Source organism: Labrus mixtus, unplaced genomic scaffold, assembly GCF_963584025.1.
Source record: "Labrus mixtus unplaced genomic scaffold, fLabMix1.1 SCAFFOLD_179, whole genome shotgun sequence".
In the NCBI taxonomy this organism is placed as follows: Eukaryota; Metazoa; Chordata; class Actinopteri; order Labriformes; family Labridae; genus Labrus; species Labrus mixtus.
In genome coordinates, this window is record NW_026870109.1 from 3,893 (window position 1) to 17,500 (window position 13,608).

Sequence of the window (13,608 nt, forward strand, 5' to 3'; positions counted from 1 at the left end):
TGTCATCGTCTTCTTCCCCGCCGCGTGAGAGACGGGACAGCTGGAGGTTCCTCCTGTGCTGCTGGCTGCTACTGGACGAGAAGTTAGATAAGAAAAGACCAAGATGAGGGAGAGAAAAGTGAACTACAACACTGAGGGAGGAGGGGATGAAGACGGAGGGGTGGTACATCGGCTGTACTCACATGACGTGAATGTTAAACAATCTGTTGCTTGTCTGCTTCACTAAAATATAAAACAGTCAGGTAACAAAGGAAGCAGACAAAATCAACACGGATAAGACATTTAATAAAGAACTTTCTTGTAAACAGTTTTGTACTTTTTTGAGCTAATGGTACTTTACTTCCTGTTTAGTTACAAACCTGCTTTTATTTTGAAAGGAAATTAACCAATCAACATTTGGAGCAAATGTAGATTTGCTTCCTGTCTTGAGATTTAGCTTGAGTTGAAAAAGCCAAGTCATGGCGCGCCGGTAGCGTAGCAGCTAGTGAGCGGCCCCATTGAGGTTTTAGTCCTCCAAGCCAGCGGCCCAGGTTTGAATCCGACCTGTGGCTCATTTCCTGCATGTGATTCCCCACTTTCTCTCTTTCTGATTTCTGACTCTATCCACAGTCCTGTCTCTACATAAAGGCATAAAAAGCCCCAAAATGAACCTTAAAAATAGACTTCACGGTGAAGTTATCACTCTCCATTTTGAAGATTAGACCGAAAAGCGTCCACAGGTTAAATCAAAGTACAACATTTGAAAGATTCAGAGCTTTTTTTTCAGAGCTTTTAACTTTCTATTTAACCTTTATGAGGATTATATTTATGCTGAAGGAGCTTCCTTACAGACATGTTTTCTAAACTCTCCCTCGTTGATCCAGTTCAGACACGTCCCCTCTCTCCTGCAGGCAGCTCGACCCCTCACATCCCATTCAGCTGCTGAGTCTCTTTTGTCCGGCCGTGTTTGCTCGCGCTCACAGCCTCCCTTTTGATGCAGCGATGGTCCTGAGCCCTCCCGATGACTTAGCACTCAGAGAACCTCTCAATGGGGCCTTTTATCACACCATTGTGTCAGTGAGAGTGTCGGTCCATTCAGAGAGAACAAACATGGAGGAAACAGTCGTGAAGAGACTCAGATCCTTCAGACGAGGAGGGGGAATGAGATTTAATGGGAAGTTAATTAAAAGGCAGATTAGACGAGTTAATCAGCCTCTTGAGGAGGGAACTAACATTTTATTTTGAAAATATTCTTCATTCTGCTTTTCACAAAAACTCCCCCGCCGATAGAGAAACGTCCACCTGGAGAAGTTTTAATCTCTATTTAAGGACATTTCATCTTCCATGGACAGAAACAACCCACGGGCAGACGCTCGCTGTTTGAAGGATGTTTCGTTCAAGGTCTGATGATCGCTCTGTTTTTACACTCTCCGAAGGCAGGACCGTATAAGACCAAGTGAGAGAAGTTTAGATTGTTGTTGTGAAATTTCAGCAGTTGTTTTTTTTTTTTTTTGGATCAACAAGGTGGAGCGACCGATTCTAAAATCTTAAACACACCAAAAAAAAAACAGTAACCGTCTGACGCCCTGTGTCCACCTATAGCGTTTATTTTGAAGCAGAAAAAAAAAGCTTAGTGAAGCGCACAAAGATTGCTTAAAAATGGCCGCTTTATGACCAACACTACTCCGACCGATTAATCAGCCAGCCGATAATATCATATCGAGTGACTATCAGTATCGGCTCATTTTATCTCAGGTAAGCACTGATATTACTCGATTCATTGACGAGTCAAATAGAATTTAATTTGAGTTTTATTGTGTTACTCTAGCAGTTCTCTTTCACCAGCAGAGGGCGCTAAATGGATTACAACAAACATCATCACTCTGCAGAGTGTCGCGTTGTGACGCTCGTACATGCTCAGTTACTTTCCAGTTCAGTGAACATCTTGTCTTCGTTTTAAATCTTTTCCACAAGTCTTTGATAACTACATTTGAGTGATCAGCACAATTAATGTCTTTATCTAAATCTTTCTCTACGGATCGAACGTAGATCTAAGAAAGATATCGGCAGATATATCGGTATCTGATTTTTTCCCTCCCAAAGATGATCGAGATCAGTATTGGCCCCCAGAAATCCCATATCGTTCGGGTCCTAAAGTTTAATATTCAAGATCGTTTTTCCCCTTCGCTGTGAGCATCAAACAGGATGTTTGTCCTGCTACTTTGTCCTGACACAGAGCGGATGTGGGTACACACCTCGGTCCACAGGAGACTTTAATACGGGTTATATCATACAGGTGTATCACTGTCATAGCTTCGTACCGGCGGCGTTGCAGAATTGATGGAAAGAGCTGTTAAAGAGTTCTTATTTAACCAAAATGTTTATTTAACATTTTTTTATTTGGACATTTAATGACGATCACGACCAAAAATAAAGATGTAAAGTAGGAAAAAGCCGATCCACTGACATGTGAATATAATTTAATTTTGGCGTCAACCCTTAAATTCCCGCGTTGGCGGTGTTTACAGTCGTCCAGCTGCAGCGTGAGACGAGTGTGAGCAGCTTCCTCTGTAGACAAAACGCAGACAGAAAAACACTTTGTGTGCCAGACTCGTCCTCGCTGAAGGACACCGCGGACTCTGAGACGTTTTTTTTTTTTTCTTCCTGCTCGGCCGAGCCGGACTAAGAATAGCCTGATGCTAATGTCGGCCCCGCTAACGCACAATGAGCTCATTTAGTGTGCGAGAGGAGTCGAGGTCAGACGGGCTGGATTTAACTCTGATACTGTGTTTACTGTCAAACCTCCAGCGGTGAAAAACTTCAGCTGAACACTGAAGCTGCAGGTCTGACAGCTGAGCTTCTGTTTTTTACCCTTTAGCCACATCAGCAGCATGACTCCGCAGCTTATTGGACTCCAGTCGTCGTCCCAGAAGAGTCGATTTACTGACAGAGGTTTGACTGACTCCCTGGTGTATCATTTATACCAAGCATAAAAAAGTACACGATAACAACTGGTATGACATTCACAGCCCGAGAGTGAGAATAACTTCATAATTAAAACCAATAAAACCCTTCTTCGGTTCTTTTTAAATAAACATGAATCACATTAAAAACTGTCTGTCTGACAGTAAATCCTTTAAAAGGTTAAAAACATTTTGTTCACGTTCGGTGCAGTCGATAAAGTTTCAGTTTCACCAAGGGAGTAGTTGGCAATATGACCCCTTCAGAGAGTGACTATTGGACTTTCTTTGAGTTGACTTATTATGTCACACAACAAACCCAATCACCGAACAAGTTAGCAAGCAGCTAACTATCAAAACATGAACAACTTCACAGCTCTTTACATTTCGTATATACGTCCAACAAAAATGCATGGGGGGGGGGGAAGTGCTCCACCTTATTTGTGCGGCTGCTCCGAGCCCTCAAGTTGAAAATCCTTTAACTTTTCAGAAAGGCGCTGTTGACGTCTCCGCCGCTCTTTTCCAAATGTTTGATTTTCCCCTTCGTGTTGCTGCCTACAGATCGTGTCTTGTACCCTAATCCTCCTCGCTCCGCGTCTGATCGGGTAAAAAAACCATCTCAAATATTAAACATGCAGGAAAAAGTACCGGAGCCGTGTCTGTCATACAGACTGTTGTCATGGAGACAGGAAGAACATTTTCTACAGGAAGGACACGTAGCACTTTTCTTCTCAGCGCACAAACCCTTCATGCAAGCGCTCCAGAGCCCACAGCCGGCGCTTTTCTGCCCAAGTTTGGTGGTATTAAAAAAGCCTAAAGAAAAGGGAAGGCTTCATACTAAGAGGCTGAGAGGTGGACTGTTGCAGAGCGTCAGGGCAGCTACGCCCTTTAGCCTCGACCGAGGAACAGCCGGGAGCGTCTGATGACCCGAGAGGTCAGATGAGGGAGAAGGGGACCAGGCCATGTAAAGAAAATGACAGAACACTTGCGCAGGGAAATTAAATCCATTAATCTTATTTCAACATTTATTTAAATAATTTCCTTCTCGACTCGTGTGTAAGGTTTCTTCTTCTTCTTCTTTTTCTTCTTCTTCTTCTTTTCTCTACAAAATTGCAGGCATGTGGTTTGCCCTCAAAACTATCTGCAGCTGATCAGTTATCTCTCCACTTATTCCATTTTTATTTTCTATGAATGAAAGATGAAAGGCAGACACACACACACACACACACACACACACACACACACACACACACACACACACACACACACACACACACACACACACACACACGCAGTACGATAAAGTGTGAAGTAGAAAAAAGGGGGGACAAAGGGAGCGGGGCAGTGTGAGGGAGGAGGAGGAGGAGGAGACAAAGAGAGAGGTTTACTCCCGTTAATGGGACGGTAAATATTGGTTTAAAGCGGCTCAACTTCCAGCACATTGTTTGAGTTTCTCCTCTTTTCGTCTGTCGGATGAAACAGAAGAAGAAGGAAAGGTCACATAGTTTAAATTCATCTTAACTTAACCCAACAAAGAAATGTACTCATGTCCACTTTGGGATCAGAAGCAGGGTACATATAGTTAACACCGTTGAGGATATTATTGGGCTTTTTCTTTCTTTATTGGAACGGACAGATGAAGAGAGACGGGGAGTGTTGGGAGGAGAGAGAGTAGGAGAATCTTTCAATTTTAAGAGATTTGATTTAATCCAGAGTTTTTCTCTGTTTTTCTAAGTGATCAAACTTCTGGCTCTTTACGTTGATATCAAACTTTAACTCAACTCAAAACAGGCAAATCTTCAGTTTGTGTTTTAGCTGATTGAAGATTGTCAACTTTTCCTCCTTGTTGACAGATTATACACAGACATGTTTCCCTCATTTCTCCCCCAAAAAGGTTTTTGATCTTTACAAAATAGAGTTTAAAAAAAGGATTGCAGTGTTGTGTTTTTTTTAGAATACTGACAAAAAAAGCTCTGCATGACAATCAATTCAGTTCTTTATTGAGATGAAGTTGTGAGTCACGACTTCACGTCTCGCTTCATGTTCTCCTCGTGCAGCATATTTGCAGCAAAGTTTTGCACAAAACTCGAGCCACTTCCTGCTTTCTCTCCAGCTCTCTTCAGACTGTCATTTCAATCTTCGATATTTACGCCCCTGTGACGTTTCAACTTCAGTCTGAATGTGGTGGAGGCGTAATGGAGGGATGAAGTGATCCCCCCTCTGTACCGTCTTCAGAGGTAGAAACAGGTGAGACTGTTTTGTCTGACTGAGTGTGTATGTGGAGCTCCTGCTGTGCGCAACTCTGATTCAATATGAATGTACAAAGACGTGATGACGGGCTGAGCTTAGTTACGGCACTTTAAAAAAATGAAAAAGCAGAAAGCAGCTTCCTCTCTCTCTGCCAACTCTGTGATCTCTCTGGATTAATAGAGAAAGTTGTGTTTTAGATGCAGGAGTGTTGTGCTGCTGCAGGAATGTCGTACTGACAGAGGAGTGGGGGGGGGGGGGGGGGGGGTGATGGAGGAGTCGATAAAATAAGAGGAGGGAGGAGAGCAAACAGAAGGGAGTGTTTTCCCATAGTTAAGTCATAAAATGGGAGTGGGAAGGGTGTGTGTGTGTGTGTGTGTGTGTGTGTGTGTGTGTGTGTGTGTGTGTGTGTGTGTGTGTGTGTGTGTGTGTGTGTGTGTGTGTGTGTGTGTGTGTGTGTGTGTGTGTGCATTGGGGGTCGATCTGTTTCACACACAGCCAGTCGAGGTTAAAGCAGGGAGTGTGTGGACAGATATCGGTTGCACATTGATTGGACTGATTTGTAATTTCTTGGGGCGATGGTGGCTCAGTGGTTATGTCACCATGCCCCGTGTACAGAGGCAAAAGTCCTCGACAGCGGGCGTGGGTTCGAATCCTACCTCGGCCCTTTGCTGCATATAACCCCCCCCCCACACACACACACACACACACACACACACTCTCTCCTCACAACATGTCCCGTCTCTCTTCAGCTGTCCTCTCAAATTGTTTATTAATCAAAGAACACCAACATATTTCTCCCTTTAACCTCCTGAATGTTGCATCATTTCAACCTCGTGCCAGACAGACCGAGTTCAGGATCTGTACCTGAATCTGTGGTTAATCCTTTAAGATAATAAAATCCACTTGGACGGCTTCAAAGAAACAGATAAGTGAGGTTCAGACTGGATGGTTTCGTCTGAAGCAACTGAACTAGGGTGTGTGTTTATATGAGTGTGTGTGCGGCTCAGTTAGCAGCGAGTGTGTTAATGAGGCTTAGTCAGAGTTCAGAGACTGTGACGCGCTCCACGGATCAAAGTCCACATTTAAAACCTCATCACACTGAGCTCAAACCCTCTGTGGAGAAACACATCGCCCTGACATCGAGGACGGCAGAAACAGAGAGCGAGACGAGGACAGACAGACGGATGGAGAGGATGTGTTTATGAGAGAGTGAAGAAAAACAAGCTGAGGGCTTCAGTGACTGGTTCCTTTAAAAGCAGCAGCTGGAGCCCCTCAGCTCGCCCCGTCACCATTAACAGTCAGCTCTCCACTGTAACACACACACTGGGGACGTTTGGCACAGTGCAGATTATTTTGTAACCGTCAGCCTGTCAGCATGATGGACGCCGTATGTTCTCAGAAATGTCTCACTAGTATCTCCATTTATTTAATAAATATTTAGTCAAAGTCAAAGTCAACTTTATTGTCAATTTCAAAATATGCCAGATATACAGTGGAATCGAAATTGCGTTTGTCTCCGACCCACGGTGCAATACAACCAAATGAGATAAAAAGATAAAATAAAATGAGGTAAAAATAAGATAAATAATATTTACAGTAATAAATTCTAAATTGTGCAAAATGGTAAATAAAATACAATTTTAAGAAAAAGTAAAAAGTAAACTTGTGCAATAATTATTATTATTATTGTATATATATTATTATATTATATTATTATAATTATATTATAATTATATATATTATATATTATTATATATATTATAATTATAATTATATTATAATTATATATATTATATATTATTATATATATTATAATTATAATTATATTATAATTATATATATTATATATTATTATTTTGTCATAGAATCTTTAAAGTCTTTGTGATTTTTCACACTTAAATATAATAGAAATCAAGTATCTCCTCTGAAAATAACTCTGTGAGTCATGACTGTCTACAATGGGTGTAACACCCGAGTCCCACTGTCTGTGATGTTTTCAGAGTTTTCAGAGTCCTATCTTCACTTTGTTTACATCGCCCGGACGGCCGGCTGACTCCTCCCCTCGTGTATAAAAGTTGTTTAATTGAGGGACTAGAGAAAAGAAGAATAACATACTGTACTCACTGCTTAACTGTGTTTCTAGATCACGCTCATTTCAGGTAAATTTACATGCAGTGTGAAGATACGAGCAGAATAAAGATCGCTAGCATTAGCATGCTAACACAACAATGCAGCGCGAGTTGTTTTGGTTTCATGCTGGTGCTCAAGGGCGACATCTGCTGGATCAAAAAATCACATATAAAGCCTTTAAGTGGTGCATTATTGGGCCGGAAAAGGGAATAACCTTTTACAACAGGGTCCTAAGTCTCTAACTAGACTCTTCTCCTCTGTCGCCCCCCGGTGGGCAGAAGGAATAACCAAACTCCATTCGATCTGCAGAGTCCCCTTTGCACCTTTAAGAAAAAACTAAAGACCCAGCTTTTTATTTTTCCAATTCTTTGATAACTGCATTTGAGCGATCTACTGATACATGTGTGATAGATATCGGCCGATATATCGTATTGGATTTTTTTCTCTCTCCACTTGATGTCGGTATCGGCCCCAGAAATCCCATATCGGTCGAGCCCTAGTTTAAAGAGTTTTTTTTGCAAAACTCCTCTCCTCCTCCATCTCTCTCCTCATTAAGACAACCTGCTCTCCCCTCTCCTTATCTCTCCTCCTCCTCGTCTTGTTCTGCACTAATGACTGTATGTGCCCCAGCTGTCTGTTTCAATAAGAGAAGAAGGGAGCACATAAAGGAGGAGGAGGAGGAGGAGGAGGAGGAGGAGGAGGAGGAGTGAGTGAGTCAGGGAACGTGGAGAAAAGTCAAGGTCACAGGAGAGGAAGCCTCCCTTCAGTCTGCTTCTGTCCTCCCTCTCTGGATCAGTTTTTTATCATTTCTCTCCCAGAGTTCCTCCTCTCCTCCTCTCCTCCTCTCCTCCTCTCCTCTCTCCTCCTCTCCTCCTCTCCTCTCTCCTCCCGTCTCTGAGTTTGGAAACATTTGAAACACTTTCAAGCTTCTTCTTTTTATCCCAGGTGACATTCTCAGTCCGTCGGGCTGCAACATGTCCGAGGGAGTGAGGGAACATCTGAACTCTGTCAGCGTTATCTTATCACTCTGACAGATTTTTTTTTTACAAAAACCCTGGGAACAACTGTGGCTCACTTTCTCTTTGGGTTAAATGAAGCGACTTTTTATCTTGATTCTTAATTTATGTATTTCCCCCTCGTGACATATATGAAGGTTCTCTTTATGTCCAGTGTCTTTGTGTAAATTAGGAAAGAAATTTAAGAAATTAGCAAATATTGGGTGTCTAGGACTTGTTTTTTTGTTGTTGCCGTGGTAACCAAACAGGTGTGGATAGACTCATAATCAGCTTTTATTGTGTTGACCTTGTTTGTTCAGACTTGAAGGAATTTGAGTCACGAGGCATGACTGGACAAACTGTCATCACTTTTCAAAACTGTCCTCTCTGTCAAGGTCTGAGACACACACACACACACACACACACACACACACACACACACACACACACACATGCTTGATTCAAGTTGGCCACATTTGAAACTGTTAAATTCGGCTTCAAATTCAAGATGATAAGAAAATGTTGAAGTTGAAATCGAGTCAGTCATGTGCGTCCATGCTGAAATATTTGTTGGCTTATCTGAAACTTTTAAAGTGTTTCAAGAACTTGTGCAAACATGCATGCAACAAATTGTTTGTTGAGACTGACAAATAAATGTCAGGCTGCTTTTCCTCCATACAGTACAAAAAATGATTTCCTCATTGCATGAACAGAAAGTGTTCATAACTTTACATCTGTTACAAAATTACTTCACAGAAAAATAATAAAACAAAACAAACATGTAGGGCAGCTGTGGCTCAGAGTCGGGGGGTTCGATCCCCAGCTCCTGCAGTCCGATGTGTCCGCTTGTTTTGTTCTGCTTTTATTTTTGCACAGTCTTGATCTACTTCCTGTTTGGATACAAACATGCTTTTATTTTGAAATAAAAGAGCCTCAGTAGATTGAAGATTTGACTTGTCCCCTCACCGTTTTTTAAAGTGAAATGAGTGAAATGGGTCGTTCTTTTCCCTCACTGTGACTAGAGGGAGACGCTGCTGTGGCTTACCTTAGGGTGCACCTAAAGGAACAAAATGGCCCCTGATTAATGCGAGTTACAAAAAAAATGTATGCGTCAATTTGGGACAAGGCATCACATCAGGATTAACTCTCAAAATCTAAATCTGAAAAAATGGACAGGAAAAAAGTCATTCAAACTAAACGTCTCAGAGAGCTCTCACCTCCCTTCTCTCTACTTCTCCCCCCTCCCGCCCTCTCAAACCCCCTCCCCCCTCTTTCTTCCATCCCTTCAGATAAGGATTCTCTGAGAAGAAGCCTCAGTCAGTGTTTCCATGACGGAGTTTTTTTATCTTTCCTCCTCCTTCTATCTTCTTCACGTCTGCTCTTATTTCCTCACTATCTCGGCCGCTCCTCTCATCGTCTTCCTCTCTCGGCTCGCGGCCTCTTCGCCTTCTCACCGTCACCTTTCTGTTTTTTTTGTTTCTCCTCTGTGGTGCTCTGATCCTTCAAGGGTCTCATAGAGTCAAAGAGTCTGGAGTCGGAACATTTCCTGTCATCACATTTCATGTCGACTGTGTAAAAAAACATGATTCCTAATGTGTCAACCAGACACATTTCAAACAAATCAGGGTGGTGTCCCTCCGTTTCTCCAGGAGTAAGTCAGTATTTCCGACTTTGTGTCACCCCTGGAACGCAGCTTTAACCCGGCTTACTTACTTCCTGCCCCGACTTGTCAAGAGAGCGCATACATGCAGAACTCTTTAACTCTGTGCACACCAGCGTGAAGATGGAGCGGGAAAGACAGACAGTCTGTAATCTTTACATTTCTGGGCTGTTTTGAGATCACCGGCTGAGCGTGTCGGGGCCGGTGGTGTGTGTTTGGATGTATGGATGTTAAAGGTGTGAAGCTGCTGCAGGTTGTCTGAACATCTGTAGCCGCCGGGCAGTGAGATGCCAGCTGTGTGGTTTTGGATATGGAGGTTGAACATGCAGCCTGTTATTAGGTTTTCCTTTAATGTGCAGGTTCTCTCTCTTTCCCTCTCTCTCTGTTTTCAGATCGCCGTGGCAATTAGCCTCAGAGTTTATTTCACTCTTATCTAAAGTCTCAGCAGTCGGGTAGGAGGATTACAGGTCAGCTAGCCCCGAGCTAAAGGTGACCTTATGCAGCTTTAAATGTGAGATATCTCCACCCTCGGCCTGGGGCGGACTAAATCCACCTTTAGACCCGGATTATCTCTCGCCCTGTCAGGCCTTTCTCATTCAGCACTGTAGGTCATTAGTTAAAGATGACAAACACAGATATGAGGGCTGTGCATCTTCACCGGTCTCACCACTCAGATTCACATTATCCTGCCAATGATTCGATTCCATTGGAAGCATCACTGTGGGCTGAATCCAGAGACTGTAAATATGAATGTTTGCAGCCTGAGTGACGTCGCCCATCTGTTCCTGCAGGGGGCGCTGGAGGCTCATCAGCAGCAGCCACCATGCTGGAAATCCTGTCTCAGTCTAACTTTCAGTCAACCTAATGACAGGCTGAGAGCTGGAGCTGAGGCGGGTTTTAAACCTCCTGACAAACCGTTACATCCCGCCCACCTGTCAGTCATGTCAGCTACACGCCTAACTCTGGATAACACGTATCGTTCATACAAGCAAAACGGATCTACAGGCTTTATTTTTTAAATGCACAGAATGTAAACTCCACCAGCAGGGGGCTCTCAATCAAAACAATAACAAAAGAAGGCGTTGAGGCTGGCGGGGAATCATGGGAGTGATTCAGATGAAAACAAACTCTGCATTGACCGTACTGTTGTCAAGGCGACCGGGTGAAACCGACCTGAGAATACGTGTACAGACGAGCTGATGTATCTGAGTATAATTTACATGACGGTTTTTTATCACAGCAGCACAAACAGAAACAGTACGGCAGCTTTCAGTAGCAGCTCACGCTTACTTATGCACATTCGGTGTTTCCATGGCAACGATAAACATGTCGTCTGTGCCGTGGTGGCTATGTCAAGGCAGCTGCGAGGAAAGACGTCCCCCTACAACTACAAAATGAAGGATTTCTCTTTGATAACTGTTGGAAATATTTGAAGTAATGTAAGTACTCAACAAGTGTTTAAATCCTCATTTACCCCATTCATCACTTTGTGCTCTTTAGTTCGGCTGCAGGACCCCCCCCCCCCCCCCCCCCCCAGTCTTTGAACGGACACTTGGAACAGCCATAAACACGTCTGCCTTCACACTCTCTTTGGAGTATAAATCAGCGCGCCCTGCAGAAGTCCGAACCCTCTGCTTTGATAGACGCAGTATCACTTTCAGCACTTATAATTCAACGAGACACATTTTAAAGAGACGGCTGGAGAAACATGAGACTGTGCGAAAGTGTTCTCGCTGAAATCTAAGAGCAGTGCTGAAAGACTCTCCATCGGGATTCCTCGTCGGGAATCCTGCCGTGGAATTTTTTTTTTTTTAGAAGAGTAGACGGACATTCCCGATCCCCTGCAGAGCGAGTAGTGAGACGTCTGCTCGGTGTAGACGACCTCGAGGTACCAACAGATGTTCAATTCCTCCTCTGGAGAAAAGTACTCCTTACATTTACAAAGATGTGAGCACAGGAGTGTCTCTGTTTGCAGTTTGCAGTTTTTTCCATCAACAACACAAACTTGTGATAGGCTGCAAGCACAGGACCAAAGATGTTCTATTAAACGGGAGCGCTGTGCTGTAAACTTTAGTGTGGCACCAATGACAGTCGTTCACAATTTGAACCCCCCTGTTTATAATTTTAAAAAAATTAATTGGCCAGTCTGATGTCATCCCCGGGCCGCCAGATGAAGAGCTACAGCGTCACATTAGCATGAAACCGATTTATCATCACATCTGTGAGGACGTCGGCGGCATCACAGGGAAAGTTTCATGAGGCCGTTTATGGACGTGACAGTGAGAGAAAGAAACAGTAGGAGGGAGAGAAGAGCAAGGTATGGATGTGTACATGTTCAGGGAGGATTAGGAGAGGAGGCGGGAAGACGCTGAGATTGACTTGGAATTCGAGGAATGACCCCCTCGCTCTGTGGAAGCCGTCCAAGCTCGACACACAAACGAACGCACGGAGCAGTTGTCGTCTCCTTCGAGAGACGTTGTAAAAAAAAAGGAAACAACTTTTTTGACTTCTTCTTCTATCAGTGAAGTGGGGGGGGGGGGGGGGTGTTTGTGTGATTAGGACAGCTGCTCCTCAGCCTGGCACCGCTGTGTGAGACAGATTAGACCGCTTCCTGCGACTCCTCTCGTTATCCGACAGTCAGAGATTAAAGCTGTCAGGGATTCTCAGGACGGCGTTTTTCACTTTTTAACATGTGACACCCACACAGACCGTTCTGACACGATGCAGCTGCCCCCCCCCCCCCCCCCCCCCCGAGGCGTTACAGAGGAGAGACGGGATCAGCTGAGCCAGCGATGGAGCGCAGCGCTGTGTTTGTGTGTGTGTGTGTGTGTGTGTGTGTGTGTGTGTGTGTGTGTGTGTGTGTTTGTGTGTGTGTGTGTGTGTGCATGTCTCACTCTGTGTGTATGTGGAGCTCCTGCTGTGCCGTTCACAGACAGAGACACCAACATCACGCCGTCACAGCCTCATAATATGAACGTACAAAGACGTGATGACGGCTGAGATTAGTTCGTTACTTTTGGTGGGAAAAGTATTCTGCAGAGGGCGACGATCTTCTCAGACGCTCTCGCCTTTTCTCTTTCTGTTTTGACGCCCTGAAGACGCCAGAATAATCTGCCCGTCTGCCTTGTTTTTTCTGTTAGGAGATTTGGACACACACACACACACACACACACACACACACACACACACACACACACACACACACGTGTTGATGGTGGTGTTACATGTCTCTGCTGTGGTTTTCTGTCGAGAAAATTAATCCGCTGTCTGAAGTTCTCTTCTTTTAACCGTCTGTGTCGTCATGAATATGTCCACACACACACACAAGCACACACACACACACACACACACACACACACACACACACAGTATAAACTCTATACTTCCAGCTCTAGGTGCTCTGTGTGTTTCTCCCTCTCTGTCCTGCAGCTCCGTTCTTCAGTCAGTCCTTCGTCTCTTCCCTCAGGAACATCTGTGGACTTTCTGTTTATTTACCTTCATTGGATTTATGTCTCTGGTCTGATTAAAAATAACTTTCTGATTTTAATTGAAAGGATAACGATCGCCCCACAGAGACCAGCTCTCTTTTGAACCGTGAAACAGTTGATTAGATTTTGACGCTGGTCCAGATTCT